At 37.2% G+C, this 23005-nt stretch overlaps 1 long non-coding RNA gene across 1 annotated transcript; it reads left to right on the forward strand.

Moving 5' to 3' along the window:
• The first annotated feature begins 149 nt into the window (after positions 1 to 149).
• Positions 150 to 15026, forward strand: LOC112811038 (uncharacterized). Its single transcript, XR_003204949.2, has 3 exons — positions 150 to 1113; positions 1756 to 1869; positions 14948 to 15026. It is a non-coding gene; the product is annotated as an uncharacterized lncRNA (long non-coding RNA).
• Positions 15027 to 23005: the final 7979 nt, after the last annotated feature.

Raw genomic sequence — 23005 nt, forward strand, 5'->3', positions numbered from 1 at the left:
AGGGGGCGGAGACGACTAGAAGTCGCCGCGGCAACGGCGTCACCGCGTGTCACTGCCGTGACGTCACCCAAGGTGCGTGACGTAATCCCAGGCGCGCCCTCGCGCCGTCGTCGGGGGAGGGTTTCTTCCACTTCTGCCCACCCTCGCGCGAGCACGTTTCCTCGTCTCTGCGGTTTCCATGGCTCCGATTTCCTCCTTCATTCTCTTCTCGGTCCTAAACCTGTACTGTAATGTGGGATTTACTAGAAGAGCATGGGTGGTGTTCGAGGAGAAGTTAAAATCCTAGAGGGAGGAAGACGGGAAAGCCCGTGCTACTTGTGTTGTTTCCATTACAGCGAATGTCTCTGTGTCATAAAAATAAGACTTGAAACCCCAAGGTGGAAACGTTCAAGCGGAATCTGATAGAGATATATTTAGGAGCAGCTAAATTATCAGAATGATTTTTGTATCCGTTTCATTAAAGGACCTGGCCTGTTAAAGTGGGTCTAAACCCATCGTTGAGGAATAAAACATTTTCTTTAAGTCTTCCAGTCATTCAACAAATGTAAATGGAAAACTTTCCATGTGCTAGGGCCTGCACAAGGCACGACATTCTAGACATCTGAAGGATCAAAACTTTAATAATTTTTATTTTCAAGATAACTATTCAAAACATGTTAAATACTAGGTGCCTTTCATGAACAGGATATTTCAAGGTGTTAGCTGTGCAAAATATGCATGAAAACGAGGGGAGTTAAATTCCCTTTGTGAGGCCCAATTACAGAACGAAATTAAAGAAACCCAATTCATTATTACAATACGTTTATCTTAAAGGAAAAGGGAATATTCAGGAAAAAAAATTAAAGAATAGAGAAATAGAAGTGAAGAACATAGTGGGAGTTACTGTGGGCTCCGGATGGTGTACCGTTTTAATCACCAAAGGAACCTAAACATCAACTCATGAGAAGCTTTGAGTGAACTACATTTTTTTTTTACTTCCCATTTGGAGGGAAGTCACCAGTGACCTCCTTATAGTATTCACCATGATTAAAGAGATGGAAAGATGTCCTACTGACTCCTGAAGCAGAATGTCTTCATGGTGATAGAGTCACTATGAGTCCAGGTACTCTAGAGGTAAGGCATTGTGTGTGAAGCTGCTTGAATAATCAGAATACTAATATTCTTCTACAGTGAAAAATGGGAAATAGAGCCTATCAAGGGGGCATGGTAGGTTTGTTAGCATTGTTGTACTTTTTCTTCCAAGTAGAAAAGTCTCCTTGAAGAACTAAATTTAAATCAAAAAGTGGTTTGGCAAAAGTAGAGTAAATGAAAATTATCATAAGGGATAATGTCATCAAGCTATACTAGTCTGAAGCACCCTTCTTTTACTGTAAGGACATACTTCTAAAGTGACTAAAATAGCACCATTAGCTAGTCATGGCACCTTTTAGCCTTGATTTTATCAAAAACACAACTTGCAGCATTTTTTTCCTTAACAGTCCTATTTAATTGTTTTTTTAAATCAGACCCTAAAGAATTATATCATTATGACACTTCCTCATAACATTCAAAGTTCTAAGATTTGTTTTCATTGGTTCCATTTTAAATTATAGTCTTCTTTATCAGCAACAATCTGTAGATCATATCTTACATAGTTATTTCTCCATAGGATGACTGGTTTCATCCATTTAATACTGATTCTTGTTAGCTTCTATTCACTCAACATTTTCTGACCTTGTCTTTAAATTTTGGATATATCTTACTTGATTTCTCTAGGTTATTCTAAAGCCCCCACAGGATCCAGATGGGAAAATATGGAAAAAGCATAAACTCTGGAATACAAAGATCAGTATTAGCGTGCCACATCTTGGCTGTATAATCTGAAAGAAGGTAAGTTTGAATCCCTGCTTGTTGTTGTTATCTTAATCTATAAAATGAAGGTCATAATAATGCCAGCCCAACCTGCCCAACAGTATCATTGTGAGGATCAAACATAGATTTTTCCCTTAACAAAATATGAATACCCTCTCAGTCAGAATTCAGACAAGGCATAGCAGAGATGACTTGCCTCTGCTCCATGATGTCTAGGACCCTCAGTTGAGAAGGCTCAATGCCTCCAGGCATTGGAGACTGGAATAATGTAGAGGCATATTGCCTCATATGCCTGATGGTTGAAGCTGGTACTTCAGCTGGGGTGGTCAGCCATAATAGCCAACATTCTTTCCTCATGTGGCCTGAGCTTCCTCATAGCATGACTGCTTCAAGATAGACTACTTGCAAGGTGGCTAAGGGCTCCAAACGCTAGTGTTCCTATAAGCAAGGTGAAAGGTGTATTGCATTTTATGACCTAGCCTTCAGAGTCACACAGTATCACTTCTGTTGCATTTTATTTTATTTTATTTTATTTTATTTTATTTCTACTGCATTTTATTGGATATAGTAAGTCATTAAGTCTAGGCCAAATTCAAGGAAAAGGCATATAGATCCTACCTCTCAATGGAAGAAGTATCAAAGAATTTACAGTTGTGTTTAATTTACAGACGGGTTGTGTTTAGAATAAAGAACTAGCTATTATAGAAATAGTTACTTACCCTCACCTTCTCCAGAGGGGAGTCTACACTCAAATCCTCCCTCTTTTTATTACTGGGAATCACCAAGACATATATCAGTATACTAATGAAGAAGCTTTTACCTTCTTTCTTTAGCATCTTACCACTGCATGCAAAAATAAATGCAGGGCCTTGACCATAGAACACAGCCTGTCTCCTCTTGGGCACTGCCCCCCGCATCCCAATAATACCATAGGCAGTATGCTCTGCTGAAACTCTCTACCCAAAGGTATGGTACCGTGTTCTTAGAGCATGGGCCAAGCCAGTTTGTGATCTGCACAGAAACAGAAAAAACACCTCCTTCTTGTGCTATGGTGTATCATAGGGGCATCAAAGCAGTATTATCTTGTATTCTAAAGTCTTACAGTTTATTTTTTTAAAAGATACTATTTATTTATTTGTCGGAGAGAGAGAGAGCATACAAGTAGGGGCAGCAGGCAGAGGGAGAAGCAGGCTCCCTGCTGAGCAAGGAGCCCAATGCAGGACTGGATCCCAGGACCCTGGGATCATGACCTGAGCCAAATGCAGACAGACGCTTCACTGACTGAGCCACCCAGCCGTCCCTTACAGACAGTTTAATCAGTGCAGTTCTTACAGGTTTTATTCACAGTCCCCTTATGCCCTGAGGCATTCATGTACTCACAGGAAGCTGGAATACACACCTAGGTAAGGAACATTCCTCAGATCTTTGCTCCAGTTAATGTCTGGATCACTGAGAAGCCTTGCTGATATGTCTTCCAGTTTATTTCCAACTGATGGTTCTATCTTGAATCTTGCATTCTAATAGACATTGGATAGTCCCACCCATCATCTGGACCTGCCCAGTCAGGTCTGATCCACATTAATGTGGTCAACTCCTAGAAAACAAGTAACCAACTTCTAGGAAGCTTCTACAGCTCCAACCACATTCAAAGATATATAGCTGATTACAATTTAATGTTTTCTTTATGAATCAAGGTCATCATTGTGAATAACACATCTTGTATTAATAGAAGGATACTCTCAGAAGCTATTTAGGTATGACTAGAAAATAGAATCATGGAGTTGATTCAGGGCAGCCTTCCTGCTGATACTTGGAATCTTATCAGTGGAATTCCAGACTCTATCCAAATGTGATGGGGACCTCACTAAAATACTACATTCAATGGTAACTTTTTTCCCTGAAATTGAATTGAAACCCTCTGCTTTATGACATCTATATTCTGGTCTGTTTTGCCTTTAGAGGAACACAGGACAAGTCTATTTTTTATTCTGTGTAACTGCTTTCAAATATTTGAAGGGAGTTCTGTTTCCTTCAGTTCTTTCCTCAAAGCATTTTCTCATCTTTACTATTCAATTTTCCTCCTAAAACGTGGTCCCAGGGCACCTGGGTGGCTCAGTGGGTTAAGCATCTGCCTTTGGCTCAGGTCATGATCTCAGGGTCCTGGGATCAAGCCCTGTGTCTGGCTCCCTGCTCAGCAGAGAGTCTGCTTGTCCCTCATCCCTCTGCTGCTCCCCCTGCTTGTGCTCTCTCTCTCTCTCTCTGTCAAATAAATAAATAAAATCTTTTAAAAAACAAACAAAAAAAGTGGTCCCTTGCATCGAACACCGTTCCAGATTTGCTCCAACTGACAGAATAGAACCTCTGATTGCAATAACCTAGGACCCATGCTTTTGTTAATAGAGTAAAAAATCATATAAGCAATCCCACCCCATTATTGGTACCTTTGAAGCTTGGAGTCAACAAAAAAACCTTTGTGTGTGTGTGTGTGTGTGTGTGTGTGTGTGTGTGTGTGTGTTTAAATAAAATGCTATCCCATCAAGTCTAGGTTTTCTGTCATCCCCTGTTGTCATGTCATGAATTAGGCACAGTTGTCATCCCCTCTACTGAACCCACATTTCTCAGGCTTTTTAATTCTTGAGGGAAGACCTTGCTTTTAGATTCATGAAATGTATTAGATATTATATTTCCCTATTTTTTGAATTTTTAAAATAACAGCTTTATTGAGATGTAATCCATATATCATATGGATTTAAAATAGACAACTCATGGGGTGCCTGGGTGGCTTAGTCATTTAAGTGCCTGACTCTTGATCTCAGCTCAGGTCTTGATCTCAGTGTCGTGAGTTCAAGCCTTGCGTTGGATTCCACACTGGGGGTGGAGCCTACTCAAAAAAAAATAAAGTAGACAATTCACTGTTTTTTTCATTTTTTAAAATTTAAATTCAATTAATTAACATATGATATATTATTAGTTTCAGAGGTAGAGTTAAGTGATTCATCAGTCTTATGTAACACCCAGTGCTCATGACATCACGTGCCCTCCTTAATGCCCGTCACCCAGTTACTCCATCCTGCCACCCCCTCTCGTTTAGCAACCCTCAGTTTATTCCCTATGATTAAGAGTCTCTTGTGGCTTGTCTACCTCTCTGGTTTCATCTTGTTTTATTTTTTCTTCCCTTCCCCTATGCTCCTCTGTTTTATTTCTTAAATTCCCCATATGAGTGAAAGCATATGATAGACAATTCACTGATTTTTAGTATGTCCATAGAGTCAGGCAACTATCATCACAATCAGTTTTAGAACATCTTCATCACTTCAGAAAGTACCCAAGATATTATATTTTTAACATTTACCAAAGGATATTTGTATCAGTATGTTATTTCATCTTATAACATCTTGCTTATACTACCCTTCTGTGTGTTAATAAGATACAGAATTCTTTGAAATATTCTTTGTGAATTTGATAATTTGGAGTGTTAAAATTTTTTAAGTTTGCTTTTATTGCATGGTACAGTGGACCATATACAGTATGCTCCCTTTTGGCAAGAAGCAAGGGGAAACTATATATAATGAAAATGGCACCTGATAAGGGATGAGTAAGAACAGGGTACAGGAGAATGAAACTTCTCTGAGTGTATCTTTTTTTGTGTTTGTGTGAGTATATCTTTTAAGATAGTTTTGCTTTATGGGACATGTGAATAAGTGAATAAAAGTAAAATCTAACCAAATGAACCTAATCATATATCAAGTTCATAACATAACCACACAAAAAAAGATTAATTCAAGTGGCTTTTGAATGTCATTTTCTCACTATAGAGTATAATGAACTTATGCCGTGTTAAGTTAGCTAAACTGGAACTGTTTGCCAGAATCCTCTTCCATCAGGTAAGACCTGCTCACTCACTCCAAAATATATCCCCTGAGACAGTCCAGAGCAAACTCTCTTCACCAAGGCTGTAAGATAATGCATTTGTGAAGGTAACTCTTAGAGCTCTCTGCTGGCTCTCATCCGTAAGCAAGAAATGACGATAATTGCTACCATTTCTATGGGATGCATGTTTAACTCAGTGATGACAGGCTTCTCCCGCAGGACCCCCATTACTGACACTGTAATGAGAGCCCAGGGTAGTAACAGTCTGACTCGTACTGCAGTCCCCCCTCGTAGCTTCTAGCTCAGCTTCACGGATTTCATTTTTGCCTTGCGTCTCCCACTTCACCTCTGTCTTTCCTTCCTCATTGTCTGGCTGAGGATTTTAGGATCCAGCAGCAGACCCACAAACACCAGCCTCACCTAGACTGTTTAGCCAGCTCCACGGTTGCCTAAGACCAAATCTCTGTAATATATTCCTATTATTTATGTTTCTTAGCACTTTCGCTTCTGATTAAGTACTGACTGGAATATGTTCAAAGAACAAAATGCACTACAAATAAATCTTTAACTTTATTTAGAAGTCTTATTATTGGTAGTGATATTGGTTTTGTAATTCTGAAACAATTTGTATTTATTGTGGATAGAGCAACTAAGTACGTATGATGGTGTTGGGAAGCAAGGTTATTACTGTGGAAAAAGTTAGAAATATTTGATGAACAGAAGTTGAAGAAGAACTCTGTGATGCTGGATTTGAGTTGGAATAACTGTATTAACATAGAATTTAGAGAAAAATAATGTGTCTGTGAACATGTATCTATGTATAGTTTTAGAAGAATACATGCTAGTTATTATACAGAGAAGAAAAGATAGAATTAGAAAAGTACATATACTATATAAGTACATATACTTATAACTGTTTATATAATACAGATAATTATATATATATATCCGTATGTACATTTATACCTACATATAGCATATATAAGTATTTATATACATGTGTACTATACATATATGATGTGTCTATGTATATATAAATGTATCGGTATAGATGTAGATATAGATTCATATAGTCTTAGCTCTGTGCACTGAAAAGAGGTGGCTAGGAGTATCAATAAGTATACCTGGTACCTGGATCTTGATTTTGAAATACCATTCTCCACTGTAAGTAATAAGGGCTCCTTTGAGAAATGGCTGATGCCAGATCTGGGGCAGGAAATGTATAAATTGAGCTTGTACAGTATGCACTTTGGTAAAGTCCAGAGCAAGGGCATGATAGAATTAGAAAAAAAAATCACCATTTTGCCACTGCCAGTGTAATAATTACTCCTGGTTAGGACCATTAAGTTGCTGAAAGTCTTATTGGGTAAAAGACTTTTCGGGGATCAGGGCAGTCCTATGGTTTCATAATGCTACCACACAGATATCTCACTAATTATAAAGGGGGAAGTGTACATTTACAATAGCAGTCCCTCCATTAGCCAAGATAATGGGATAATTCAACATTATATAACAAGTCCTGATGTGGTGCATCGTCTATGTAGTATTGGGGCCAAATAATATTTAACCTGAACGTAACCATGAGGAAACCATCAAATCCAGAATGTGGGAGATTAGATAAGACAAACAACTCTAACTCTTCAAAAATTCAATAGTATGGGGGTGGCTGGGTAGTTCATTTAGTTGTCTGACTCTTGATTTTGGCTTAGGTCATGATCTTGGGTTCGTGGGATCAAACCCCATGTCAGCTTCTGCACTGGGCATGGAGCCTGCTTGTCCCTCTCCCTCTTCTTCTCCCCCACCATCTCTAAAATAAGTAAGTAAAATCTTTTTTAAAAAAATATTTTAGGGCACCTGGCTGGCTCAGTTGGTTAAACGTCTGCCTTCGGCTCAGGTCATGATCCTGGAGTCCCTGGATCGAGTCCCGCATCGGGCTCCCTGCTCGTCAGGGAGTCTGCTTCTCCCTCTGACCCTCCCCCTCTCATGTGCTCTCTCTCATTCTCTCTCTCTCAAATGAATAAATAAAATCTTTAAAAAATATATTTTAAAAAATTCAATATTATGAAAAACAAAAAAGTCAAGGGCAGAAAGTCAAAGGAACTATTCTACATTAAAAGAAATTCAAGGAAGAAAAGAGATTAAAGAGCTTTGACAACCAAATGCAATACATGAAATTTAACTGAATCCTGGATAAAAAAATAAACTGTAAGAGACATTTTTGGGACAATTGGGGAATTTAAACATGAGCTATATATTAAATAATAATTACAAATGAATGTGAATTAATGTTGATATCCTTATTTTTATAAGATGAATGGTGAAGTGTTTAAGGCTGAAATACCATTGTATCTGCAATTTACTTTAAAATGGTTCAGAAAGAAATGGAGATAAAGATAAAGAAAAGGCAACAATTTATTAACAATTAGGGAATCTAGATAAAGGATATCATCATTTGTTTGTAGTATTATTTTGACTTTTCTGTATATTTGAGATTAAAAAAAAAATGTTGGAGGGGCGTGCCTGGCTGGCTCAGTTGGTAGAGCATACAGCTCTTGGTCTCAGGGTTGTGAGTTTGAGCCCCGTGTTAGGTGTAGAGATTACTTAAAAATGAAATCTTTAGGAGTGCCTGGCTGGCTCAGTCTGTTGAGTGTCCAACTCTTGATTTCTGCTCAGGTCGTGATCTCAGGGTCATGTGATCAAGCCTCATGTCAGGCTCTGCACCCAGTGGGGAGTCTGTTTGAGATTCTCTCTCTCCCTCTCCCTCTCCCCTTCCCTCTGTATTCTCACCCTCTCTGTCGCTCAAATAAATAAATAAATCTTTGAAAAAAATAAAATCTTTTAAAAATGTTGGAGGAAATTTCTCTTTTATTATATAAAAGCGGTGCATACTTATAATAATAAAACATTGTCATAAGTTTCCAAAGGAATGTTTTTCAGGCAATTAAAAACCTGCTAGTCATCTACTACTATTAATATTACATTAAGTTTTAGGGGTGCCTAGGTGGCTCAGTCATTAAGTGTCTGCCTTCAGCTCAGGTCATGATCCCAGGGTCCTGGGATCGAGCCCCGCATTGGGCTCCCTGCTCTGCAGGAAGCCTGTTTCTTCCTCTCCCACTCCCCCTGCTTGTGTTCCCTCTCTAGCTGTGTCTTGCTCTGTCAAATAAATTTAAAAAAAAATCTTTAAAAAAAATATATATTACATTAAGTTTTACCTTCTTCTTACATTGGACTGATTCCTGATAAATCTAGTTTTATAATGCTTTGTATTTTCTGATATGGTGGACTTAAACCTTTTTCTGTCATGATTCATAGACAATAAGAGTGATGAGACAAAATTTTTGCTGTGTCTCGCTCAGGTTTTAATAAGACCCTGTAATGTATTTCTACATATCAAATAGGGATCTTCTCTTATCTTAAATGTTGTTATATTATTCTAAGTATGTATTTGTAATACACTTTTATTATAAACATTTGTAGCAACACCTGTCCTAGTAACTTCTTGTTCTTAAGATATATTTATGGTGTCTCATAGTTCATTTCTTCTACATTTCTTTCATTCATTCAACAACATACTTATTGCATAGCTACTGAGTGCCAGGGAATGTGCTAGGCTTTTATGTAATCCGAACAATAATGAGAGTCTCAGATGTTTTGTTCATTTGTTTTAACATTCACCATTCTTCTGGGAGAGCAGACTGTTTTTTGTTTTTTTTGGATGTTTTTTAAAGCAAATTGGTTATTTTTTATTTTTATTTATTTATTTATTTATTTTTCAGAGAGAGAGCAAGAGAGTGAGAGGGGAGGCCCAGAGGGAAAGGGAGAGAGAGAAAATCCTAAGCAGGCTCCATGCCCAGTACAGAGCCCAACATGAGACTTGATCTCAGGACCCTGAGATCATGACCTGAGCCTAAATCAAGAGTTGGATGCTTAAACTGACTGAGTCACCTGGGTGCCCCCACAGTAGACTGTTAAGGAGCAAACATCTAATAGTACCCAACTTTTATAGACATCACAACTATCATTGTTTCATGTTTAATGTCTCTAATGCTGATTTTCAAATCTGTGTTTTGCTTTATGCCTTTTTCTGAGATATAGAAACCTTTCTGTGAGATCTTGCTTCCTACATCACAGAGAAAATAGAGGCCTTAAGACATGAACTCTCTAGCTTCTAACTGCCCCCAAGTACAAACTTCTATGCACTTTTTAACCATTTTTATCTCCTTCCCTACCTCACAGGATGAGGTGTTGCTCCTCTTTCTGTATTTGATACTGTTAGCTGTTTACTTTTTCTCAAAAATCTCTATTGCCTTAGATTTCATGATTCCACACACTCCCAGTTCTTCTCAAAAAAGGTGAGTTCTTTCTTGGCTTCTTTTTGGGGTCAGTTTTCACCACTGGCAGTTTAACTGGGGAAAGAGGACTCCATCCTTTACCCATTTCTTTCCTCACAGAATTCCTTTTACCCTCATACCCATTCCATGGGTTTTATTTACAATGATGATTTCTAAATGTGTACCACAGTCTAGATACCTGGACTCAACCTTTAGTATCCAACTTCCTACTTCACGTCTGTACCTGAATGTGTCACAGGCGCTGCAAACTCCACAAATCCCAGACTGAACCCTACATTCTCCACTTGATGCTCTAATAGCTGCTCAACCTGTATTTTTTTTTATTTCAGTTGGTGCCACCACCTTTTGACTTTCTTATTTAAAAATAAATATTGGGGGTGGCTCAGTTGGTTAAGCGTTGACCCTTGATTTCGGCTCAGGTCATGATTTCAGGGTCATGAGATCCAGCCCTGTGTTGGACTCAGGTGCTGAGCATGGAGCCTGCTTAAGAGTCTCTCTCTCTCTCTCTCTAAAAAAAAAAAAAAAAAAAAAGTTAAAAAAAGATAAATACTAATTCCCCCCAAAAAGCAAGAGAACAACAAGAAATCTTTAGGAGATGATGGATATGTTTATTATCTTGTTTTCAGTGATCATATCCCAGGTGTATGCCTATGTCCAAACTCATCAAAATGTACATATTAAATATTTGCAACTTTTTGCATATTAAGTTTATCTCAATAAACTTTTTTAAAAATTAAAGAAAAAGATAAATGCTAATTCCTTGCTCTCTGTTACTAATGTAACAAAAATCTTTGAGTTAATCCCCGTAATATTTTTTAATATTTCATTCCAGTTACTTTTGAAGTTTTTCAACAACAGGTTGGAAAATGTATGTCTTCTCACCTTCATATCTTTTCCATATTGAGTGTCCTCCTCAGAAGGAAAATCTGGATTCTTCTCTTTTAAAATTCTTTTATTTATTACTTGGTTACTTTTTTAGTTTTTTCCTCCTGGATCTTGGTTTCTGGTTTTGACATCTGCCAGGATTATTTCTTGCTCTGTTATTATAATGACCTGATATTGGGCTTAACCAAATGTTAATTTAACAATTTTATAAATATATTTGATTTAGATTGCTAGTGTATATGTTGATTGCATTTTATGTATTGTATATATTAAAGTAATAGCTTTGAGAGGTAAATATCCTAATTATGCAGATCCTTCAATCTATATATTAACATCTCTCACACTATTTAAAATTAGCATGGTTCTCTAGGCAGTGCTTTTCATATAAGACCTTTTCTTGCATGAATATAAACTTGTCTTCCCTGATTTCGTACAAGACAATAATTCACTCTCTAGGAAGTGTTATTAGTTGTTAAAACGATGAAAGAAAGTTAGATGTTAGGAAATTAAGGGGCCAAAAACTCTGTTTTTTAATAAGAAGATTGAACTCTTTATCATGTTTATCTTTCACATTATTTAATACATTACAAGCATATTATAAGTGCAGTGGGTTGTTCTGGGTGAGAGTAGGCCCAAAGATTTTTGAAACGCTGAAGGGAAGATGTGGCTAAAACTGCCATTTAAAGGTTGTAAGCCGGAGATTGTGGGTGGGGGCAGGGCCATAGTGGTGGCAGACAGCCAGGCTCGACTCAACCAGATGCTGAATATTACTGCAACTGAATTATAGAAGATTGATAATGCAGACAGCAGCTTCATAATATTACTCCACCTTCAGAAGTTTTTCAATATATAGATCCAGACTGAAACTCCCAACCTTATATGGAAATGTGCTTAGAGATATCTCTAGCTAAAAATGAATAAGCTAAAGGCAAAACTGACACAATAAAGAAATTTAAAACCCTTCTGCTTCAAGCACTGATGGCTTAGTATTGAAGCATCCAAGGTGAGGATCACCCGTCTTCATAACTAGTTTATTTTTCCTGGGTCTGAGGGTATCTACTCCCTTCATTGAATTGACATGCCTGTTACAAGGTGTTTGTGAGCAATAAACAATATTAAAGGTTTCTTAATAATGTGGAACTGGACCAATTACTTCAAGGCCATTATAATTTCCTCAAGACACTTGTCCTTGTAATTTGACCTTGCTGGATGTTGAAAACTTGAAGTAATGGGAGGTGTAAAACCAGTTTTCCTTTCTCTTTCCCTGAAGATTTATTTCACTGGCAAGTTTACAGCATATAGTTAATCACACATCTTTGGGTATGATTTATTTAATTATTCTCCATGGGAAATAAAAATTAAAAGTTACGAAGTTTTATTTCTAGAATGGGTCTAGATATAAAGTAAGTACCCCATTTTTTTCATCTCAATACATTACATACGTACATATGTATATAAAGTCACAATTAAAATAACCACAGATGTTAAGTATTCTGATTTAGATATATGCTTCTTTGTCCTTTTGGATGTCAGTTGGAGAAGATATGCGGAGATGTTGGTGCATTTTGCATTGAGACGAATTATACCCACCAGTTGCTTATTTCTGTGGCAAATAAAGATTTAGTTGGTGGGGGATAATGTTGAGAGCTGCTTGCCAGAGATGAAGAATGAATGGAGAGAAGAAGCTGATGGGACACTTTGGTGAGAGTCTTTGTATGGTCTTGGGCTTGAGCACCTGGAAAGCAAAGTGCCATGGATAGGGAAAGCAGGCCTTTCTCCCCATATCTACACAGAACCCAGCCTGTTTGGGTGCAGACAGTGACTCTGGGATTACCAGAGGGCTGCATCTTTGGCACGAGTAGTGGAGAACCTGCAAAGGGCACCCTCAATAGTAGGATCAGTGGTTCTCCTTCAGACAATGTCAAGGACAGTGGACAATGGCCAGGGGCAACTGAAACAGAAGAGTAAGAACATAGTAGACCTTGAGTGGGAATTGGCTTGTGAACACCCGGAAGGTGCAGGGTCAATGTTACATTATTCCAGGGACACCATTCACATTTTATTTGGTATAAATCTCAGTTGTGCTCCAGGGTGTGACGTTCACCCAGGACACAATATCAATCATGCACCCTGGAATTGGGCAATGTGGCTGCCTGGTCCTGGGAAGCATTCCTTCTGGAGACTCCCAGAAATAATTACAGGCTGCTTTACATGGGCTACTGAGGTTCAAACTATCAGCTGGTAGACTTAAGCTGTTGTGATTTTGAGTTTTCAGTTAATATATTTTCATTTTATTCATATGGTCTAATAGCCTCTGGGAATCCTGGCTGCTTAGATTAGGTGTTTTTTTTTTTTTTAAGATTTAGTTTATTTATTTGACAGAGAGACACAGTGAGAGAGGGGGAACACAAGTAGGGGGAGTGGGGGAGGGAGAAGCAGGCTTCCTGCCGAGCAGGGAGCCCGATGTGGGGCTCGATTCCAGGACCCTGAGACCATGACCCGAGCCGAAGGCAGATGCTTAACGAGTAAGCCACCTGGGCGCCCCCTGGCTGCTTAGTTTTATACTGTTCTTGTCAGATATTGCTGCGTTCTCTTATAGCAGGGGCCCAGCGGGAGTCTCAGCAGTGTTCCAGATTCAAGTGTATTTGGCCATTTACAGGAGGGCTTGGAATGCCTTGTAGGTGGGTTAAGGACCATGAGCCAGTGTTGAATAGAGTGATTCTGGTAATAGTATATTATCTATTATTTAGATTATTCTCCATTCTTGCAGTTCTCACTCATACCTGAGTTTTGAGGTAAATCTGCAAAAGGGTCATGTTTAATTTAAATCTGTTCAGTATGGAGTTGACAGCAAACTCCAGTGGAAGAATCACAGTGCAGACCATTCTGCAGTGAGGCCATGCTATCTGAAGGAGAGAATCATACATCTTTGAGAAACATTTCTTCATACATTACTGGGCTCTGATGGAGACAGAATATTTGACCATGGAGAACCAAGGGGCTGTGAGTCCAGAAATAGCGCATTAAGGGCTTTGTCAGTCCTGCCAAGTTATAAAGTCAGATGGAGCCAGTAGCAGTCCGTCAAAAGATTGAAATGGTATATTTGATATCAAGCTTGAACAGGACCAAAAGACAGAAGCAGGTAGCCTAGACCCTCATGTCACCCACCACAATGACACAGGTACCCCTCACCTTGCTCCATACCTATGGCTGTGCTGTGGAAGAAGGTTCTGTAAAACCAGCTAAAGGAGGAAGGAGAAGCCCAAATTTGGCTCATAAATGTGTCAGCTAGGTACATGAGTAAAAACTGAATATGTATATGGTTGCATTATGTCCACATTTAGGGATGGCCTTAAACAATTGTTGGAAGGGAAAATCTTCCCAGTAGGCAGAGCTATGAGTGGTACAATTGATTACCCACTTTGTGGGGAAGGGGAAGAGGGCCAAAATGAGAACATATGCCTATTCCTGTTCAGTGGTCAGTGACCAGGGAAAGCCTGACAGATTGGATACAAGGAAATCTAGGGACGGGTCTTATGAATAGACACAGGAGAGTTGGCACAAAGTGTGCAGATCTCCATATCAAATGTTCACGTCCTCTAGGCAGCACTCGCCATGGATAAGGCATTCAACAGCCAAAGAGACCAAATGCTTAGGCCATTTGATGTCAGCCAGTCTACATCATAGGACATCCTAGGGCTGACGCAATGGGCACATGTGGCAGAGGCTGAGGTTACGCACAGGCCCAGCAGCCTGGCCTCCCACTTGCCAGGGCTGTTCTAACCACTGCTGCCAACCTGTCATCTAAGAGATCAGCAGTGAGCCCCAGATGTGGCATTATTTATTGAGGAGACCAATTGGTTACTTGGTGGCAAACTGACCACATTAGGCATCTTGTTTTCTCCCTTAATAGTACAAAAAATACCTAGCAATCTCTCAAAGTCAACTAATAGAGCTCTACTTTATTATTTTTTTTTACAATGAACAAGCTGAAGAAAACATCCTTTTATGTGTAACCCCTCGATGCTTTTACTCCTATGGGATATAAAGCAGATGTGGCATTACTTGAAAAAGGTACAAACAACTGTAATTTAAATAGATATTGCCCATTGTTTATAAAAAAAAGCTCTAACTAACGCTTCCTATTTCCACCAACAAATATGTGAGACTTTCCTTCTCTGCACATTCTTGCCAACAACAGGCATTATTCTTGGCAAATAGATTTAAAGTGACATCTTCTTGTTACTTTAAGTACATTTCCCTGACCACTAGTGAGTTTACTATATTTTTATGTGTTTATTGGTCATTAGATTTTTCTCTTCTGTGAATTGTCTTCATGTGTTTTACCACTTTTCTACTGGATATCTTATTCTCTTTTGCCTGAGTTTGTAAGAGCTTGTTATATATTATGGTTATTGAATATGTATCCTCTTTATTATAAATATTTTCTCTGAATCTACTATCTGTTAGTTTAAATTATAGTATCTCCTCCACATTTATTCATATAAAAGTTGAAAATGTTTATAGAGTCATATATGTCTATTTTTTTTCTTTTATACCTTCGGGCTTTCCAGTGTCTCCTACCTGTTGATAAAATACATATTTTCCTTCAAGGATGGATTGATTGATTGATTGATTAGAGAGGGAGGTGGGAGGAGGGGCAGAGGGAAAGAGAATCTTAAGCAGGCTCCGTGCGGGTCTCAATTTCATGACTCTGAGATCATGACGTGAGCCAAAATCAAGAGTCAGATGCCTTAACATCTGAGCCACCCAGGTGCCCCTCTCTCCTAAGGATTTTGTTTGTTTGGTTTTTGAGTATTTTATCCATTTGTCATTTCTTTTTATATCTGGCACAAGATAGAGATCTAAATTTATTTTCTTTAGAGGGTGCCTGCCTGTCTCAATCAGTGGAGCATGGAACTCTTGGTCTTGGAGTCATGAGTTCAGCCCCACGTTGGGCGTAGAGCTTACATTGAATTTATTTTCTTTCAAATACATAGCTTCTTGTGTTAGTCCCATTTATTAAATAAAAATTCATCTTTTCCACAATGATTTCAACCTTTACCACATATTACTTTTCATATATATGCAGAGATCTCTTTGAGGATTCCTATTCCATTTCACTGATATGTTTGTCTAACCTTTTATAGTTCTGTAATAATTTGGTAACAGTGACTTTCCAGTGTGTTCTAATAACTGCTAAGTCTCCCATCACTGTTTATTTTGCTATAATCAGTCATTTATTTTTCTATGTAACTTTTAAAGGTATTTTGTCCAATTCCAACCTCCACCCATACTCTATTAGAGTATTAATTGGCATTTTACTAAATTTATACATTGTTTTGGGACAATTGACTTTTTAATATTAATATTCTCATTCAAGAACATGAATACATTTCCTTTTGTCCAGAGCTTGTTTTGTACTCTGAAATAACATGTTATTTTTCTCATTTAAATTCTATGCTTTTCTTGTCAAATTTATCTTTAGGTGATTTAGATGTTTTTCTCCTATTGTGAATGGAGTATTTCACCTCATTCCGTTTTCTAAATGCTTATTAAAGAATACAAAAAAGCCATTAATTCCTATATATTTACCTTGTCTTCAGTGATTTTACCAAGTTCTCTTATAAATTCTAGTGTTTTTTTTTACCCGTAGCTTTTGAATTTTATCTGCTTTTCCCCTAAAATTTATATCATTTTTCCTGTCTTACTGAATGTACTAGACTATTCAAGCCATTGTTAAATAATAATACTGATCTAGGATCCCTGTCTGGTTATTGATTTTAATGAAGTGGTTTTGGTGTTTTGCTACTTAGAATATTTCCTGTTAGCTTTGGTAAGTAGTCTATTGAGCTTTCTTCTATTTTATGTACGTTTTTAAAATTAGGAATGGCTACTGGATTTTATAAGACATCTTTTCAGCACCTATTGACATGATGATCTAGTTTTTCTCCTTAAATTTGTTTATATTGATAGAGTTCCTATTATTGAACCATCTGAAAGAAAAGAAAAACCCAAACCTGATTACATTACTGTATTAAGTGTAATTGTTTGGAATCATGTATCTATATTCATAAGCTAGGAAATGTGTATCTATACTCATAAATGAGACTGGTCTATAATATGCTTTTTGTATTGTCTTTATTAAGTTTTAATGTTAAAGTTGGCTGACTTCATAAAATGAATTAGTGGCTTTTCTGTCTTTTCATTAATAAAGCCTGGAGTAATTTAAATCACATTGAAATTTTATGCTCTTTAAGGAACAAATAAAAATCATGGGGCACCTTGCTGGCTCAGTCAGTGGAACATGTGACTCTTGATCTTGGGTTCATGAGATGGAGCCCCGTGTTGGGTATAGAGTTGAAAGAAAGAAAGGAAGGAAGGAAGGGAGGAAGGAAGGAAGGAAGAAAGGAAAGAAAGAAAGAAAGAAAGAAAGAAAGAAAGAAAGAAAGAAAGAAAGAAAGAAAGAAAGAAAGAAAGAAAGAAAGAAAGAAAGAAAGAAAGAAAAGAAAGAAAGAAAGGGAAAGAAAGGGAAAAGAAAGGGAGAAAGAAAGAAAGAAAGCAGAGAGAAAGAAAGAAGTCAGGTAGGTTTGGTGCATTTTACAATGTTAGAGTTTAACACTTCCAATTCCATCTATAGTAATTGTTCTATTTTGTTTGCCATCGTTCATGCGTCAGTTTTGTTTATATAGGAAATCATCTATTTATCCTAGTTTTCAAATTGGTTGACATAAAGCTGTATGTGGTATTCTCTTAGAATTCTTTCAATCACTCTATCTCTGGTATGTCTCCTTTCTCATTCCTAATCCTGTATATTTTTATCCCCTTTATTTCTTCCTAATTAGACTAACAAAGGTTATTATTATTTATGAAGAAAGTGTTTTATGTTATTAAGAGAGAATAATTGAAGTTATAAGACATCAAACATTTCTCAATTGTTTTTGATGATGACAAGAGGTGATGTATTTCTCCAGAAAAATTATTAAAGAAACTTTTTTTAAAAAGCCACAAAAATAGGCAAAGCAGACATTTATATGGCAGACGAAAATAATGGGGAAAAAAGTGAGAAATAAATATGAATTAAGTATAATTATCTTCATTGTCATTAATGAACTCAAAGTAAAACTTTTAAAAATAAATGCCTGTCCCTTTAACAAGTAGATGTGTACACTTAAGCATATGCACCTTGTGAAGAGTACTCTTTACTTTGGGGGAAAAGTGCAGCCAAACTTCTACTGAGAAAGAAAATGTTTTCTCAGTTATAAAGGTGTCTTTTCTTGGTGTATTGTGGGGAATAGTGTTTAGTTCTTATTTTGTTGTCAAAGACAGTTTTTAAATTGAAATACTTATCATCAGCAGGTAAGTAGTAATTCAAATGAAGGCAATCCTTGTTTGGTGTCCTTAGGTTTTTTTTAGTTTTATATATTTTTTTGTTTTTGTCTCGTCGTTGATTTAAGAGTATTGAAAAGTATTATGTATGACAGTTCATAAAATAAATGGTTGGGTAATGGTAATTTTAAGTATCACTAATTAAAATAATTCCACTTCAGAGTGCCTGGCTGGCTTAGTCAGTGGAGCATACGACTCTTGTTCTTGGGGTTGTGAGTTCAGCCCTACGTTGGGTGTAGAGATTACTTAAAAAAAAAAAAAGATCTTAAAATAATTCCATTTCTTATAAATAACACCACAAGATGCAAGTCTTTAAGGAATTTGGTGTTTTTCTTTTTTTAAAAAAAGATCTTATTTGAGAGAGAGAGAGCACACTTGAGCATGAGCAGGCGGAGGGGCACAGAGAGAAGCAGACTCCCTGCTGAGCAAGGAGCCCCATGAGGGGCTTAATCCCACCCAGTTGAAGACGGACGCTTAACCAACTGAGCCACCCAAGCACCCTTGAATCTGGCATTTTTCACTGCTGCAAGCTTGCAAGACAAAGGTAAATTTCAAGAAATAAAGTATATATATATATGCGTGTATATATATAAAAACTAAAATTATATTTGTGTTTGTGTAGAAAGTACCAATATTGTAAAGAAGGAACTGAGAGAACAGAACCTCAGAATAATTAAATGCACATCCTAACATATTGCTGTCATCACCATTAATTTATGCTAATTCTGAACTTTTATTTTTGACATTTAATAATAATTATCACTTATTAATAGATTAATTATATGTCAAACAGTAAAATAAATGATAATCTTATTTAATCTTCCCACCAATGCCGTAAATATGTATTCTAAGTGTCTTGCCTAACATCTATTTATATCATTGATTAGAATACCTATAATGTTTCTCAGGACCCAGTAAATTAATGGAACAAATTTAGTGTCCCTTCACATTCAAAATATATCCTTTGTTCCTGAAGAGTAGCTTGATTATGCAATACGCCAGTGGGCTTTCGCAGTATTCCTAATGCAGAATTGGAAAGTACGAAAGTCTTTCTACATATACACACATACCATATCACCTCTTCTACCTTTGACACATCCTCCTTGCCCCTCAGCTCCTGCCCCTCCCCTCCTTGTCCTCCTCCTCTTCTTCTCCCAACCCTGGAGGCCTTTCTCCCATCCTTGAAGTCATCTTTGTTTACCTTCTCAGTGTGAGAGTCATCTATCTTGTTTATCAACATACAAGACACATATGAGCACATTCAACGTAATTACAGCTATCATGACTTCTCCTGGGCAGTTCAGGGTCTAGGCCTGTTCTCTACATAAATTTCCAGTAAGCTCACCCAACCCCCCAAACTGGTTCCTCTCCTCTCCTAGTTTTAAACATCTCAGCAAACGAAGGGATGTAATTGAGCAATCATCCACCCAGTTATTCAAACCGTAAACTTAGAAATCATTCTTGATTCCTCTTTTTACCTCTCCTCAGCACCCCAGCCATTACCTCTACCTCCAGATATTTACCCACAAAACATATCCTGAATCTACTTCTCCCCTTTGTCACTTTGCCACATGTGTCTAAGTGATCATCATCTCTTACTTAGATACTAATAATACCATTCTAAAGGTCTCCCTGCTTCTACTCTTGCCACTTTATGTTCCCGAGTTTACCTGACATCCAGTGATCTTCTAAAAATGTAAATTATTTGATCTCACTTTCCTGCTCAAAACTATCCAGTGGCTTCTTAATGCATTTAGAATAAAACCCGAATGATATATCCTGGCCTAAAAGGCCTTATATGAACCAGACCTGTATTTATCTCCAATCTCATCTTCTCATCTTTCATCCCATTCTCTAGTGTATTTTCTTGATAGTTTTTTTCACTTGCTTACTTGTGCTAATATGTGTGTGAGCATTATGATTTACATACCATCTAATAATCCAGACCAGTACATATCTATTATAAAGGGGAAACCTCTTTGGACAGTTGACCTATTAAAAATTGAGAGGCAACCTATACAATTGATTTTGAACAAAGGTGTCAAGACCAGGCAGTTGGGAAAGAATAGTCTTTTTAACAGATGGTGCTGAGACAATTGGATATCTATCTACATACAAAAGAATGAATTTGAACCCCTACCTCACATCATATACAAAAATTAATTCAAAATGTATCAGAGACCTAAATGTAAGACTTAAAATATAAACCTTGTAGAAGGAAACATAGGAATAAATATTCATGACTTTGGATTACACAACGGATTTTAAATATGATATCAAAAGCACAAGAAACCAAAGGAAAAAAATAGATAATTGAACTTCATCAACATTAAAAACTTTCACGTGCAAAGGATACTACCAAGAAAGTGAAAAGACAAGTCACGTAATGGGAAAAATATTTGCAAATCATATATCTGAAAGAGTCTAGTATACAGAATATGTAAGTAACTCTTACAATTAATAAAAAAATAACCCAACTAAAAAGTGAGCAGAGAATTTGAATAGATATTTCTCCAGAGTAGATCACCAAATAACCAATGAATTTCCAGTAAGCTGGAACATATGCAAAGATGCTCAACATTATTAGCCATTAGGAAAATATGAATTAAAACAGCAGTGACATACTAACTCACACCCACCAGGGTGGCTACAATGAAAAAAAATAACAGAAATTAACAAGTTTTGGCAAGAATGTGAAGACAATTGCTGATGGGAATGTAAAATGGCGCAGCTATGGTGGAAAACAATTTGGCAATTCCTAAAATTATTAAATATGGAGGTACCCAGCAATTCTACTCCTAGGTATATACCCAGGAGATTGAAAATATATGTTCAGGGGTGCCTGGGTGGCTCAGTCGATTAAGCATTCCAACTCTTGGTTTCAGCTCAGGTCATGATCTCAGGGTTTTGAGATCGAGCCCCACATCAAGCCCCGTGTTGGGCTCTGCACTCAACAGGGAGTCTGCTTGACATTCTCTCTCTCCCTCTGTCTTTGCCCCTACCCCCTCTAAAATAAATAGATACATCTTTTTAAAAAATCATATGTTCACCCAAAAGTTTGTACATGAATGTTTATAGCATTATTACTTATAATAACCAAAAATAACCCAAATGTCCATCAACTGATGAATGGATAAACAAAATTCCATTATATACTCATATAATGCAGTATTATTTGGTCATTAAAAGGAATGAAGTACTGGAATGCCTGGGTGGCTCAGTGGATTAAGCGTCTGCCTTCAGCTTAGGTCATGATTCCAGAGTCCTGGGATCCAGTCCCACATCAGGCTCCTTGCTCTGTGGGGAGCCTGCTTCTCTCTCTGCCTGCCACTCCCCTTGCTTCTGTTCTCTCTCTCTCTCTCTCTCTCTCTCGGACAAATAAATAAATAAAATCTTAAAAAGAAAAAAAGGAATGAAGTACTGATACATGCTACAACATAGAAAAATGTAAAAAACATTATACTAAGTAGGTGAAGTCAGGCACAAAAGGCTGTACATTGTATGATTCCATTTATATAAATGTCCAAATTGGGCAAATACATAGAGACAGAAAGTAGATTAGTGGTTGCCAGAGGTTGAGGGAAGGAAGGAATAGGGAATGACTACTAATGGGCACAAGGAATCTTTTGGGGTAACAAAAATGTTCGGGAGTTACATGGGGAAAAACTGAGAGCCTTTCCCTTAAGGTCAGGAACAAGACAAGGATATCCACTCTCACCACTTTTATTCAACATACTGCTAGAAGTCCTAGCCACAGCAGTCAGACAACAAAAAGAAATAAAGGGCATTCAAATTTGTAAGGAAGAAGTAAAACTTTCACTATTTGCAGATGACATGATACTGTATATATAGAAAACCTGAAAGACTCTACCAGAAAACTGCTAGGACTGATAAACAAATTCAGTAAAGTCCCAGGATATAAAATCAATCTACAGAAATCTGTTGTATTTCCATACACTAATAATGAAGTAGCAGAAAGCGAAATTAAGAAAACAATCCCACTTACAATTGCACCAAAAATAGTAATATACCTAGGAATAAATTCAACCAAATAGGTGAAAGACCTGTACTCTGAAAACTATAAAACATAGATGAAAGAAATTCAAGGCAATACAAAGAAACGGAAAAATGTTCCATGCTCATGGATTAGAAGAACATATATTGTTAAAATGTCTGTACTACCCAAAGCAATCTACACATTTAATGTAATCCCTATCCAAATGGTATTTTTCCCAGAACCAGATTAAATAATCCTAAAATTTGTATGGAACCACAAAGACCACAAATAGCCAAAGCAATCTTGAAAAAGAAAAGCAAAGCTGGAAGCATCACAATTCTAGACTTCAAGTTATATTGCAAAGCTATAGTAATCAAAACAGTATCGTACTGCCACAAAAATAGACACACAGATCAATGGAACAGAATAGAAAATCCAGATATAATTCCACAACTATATGGTCAATTAATCTTTGGCAAAGTAGGAAAGAATATCCAATGAGAAAAAGACAGTCTCTTCAACAAATGGTGTTGGGAAAACTGGACAGTAACATGCAAAAGAATGAAACTGGACCACTTTCTTACACCATACACAAAAATAAAGCTCAAAATGGATTAAAGACCTAAATGTGAGACCTGAAACCATAAAAATCCTAGAGGAG

This window comes from Callorhinus ursinus, unplaced genomic scaffold (assembly GCF_003265705.2).
Source record: "Callorhinus ursinus isolate GAN/ISIS: 27379988/994484 unplaced genomic scaffold, GSC_fseal_2.0 scaffold12, whole genome shotgun sequence".
NCBI lineage: Eukaryota > Metazoa > Chordata > Mammalia > Carnivora > Otariidae > Callorhinus > Callorhinus ursinus.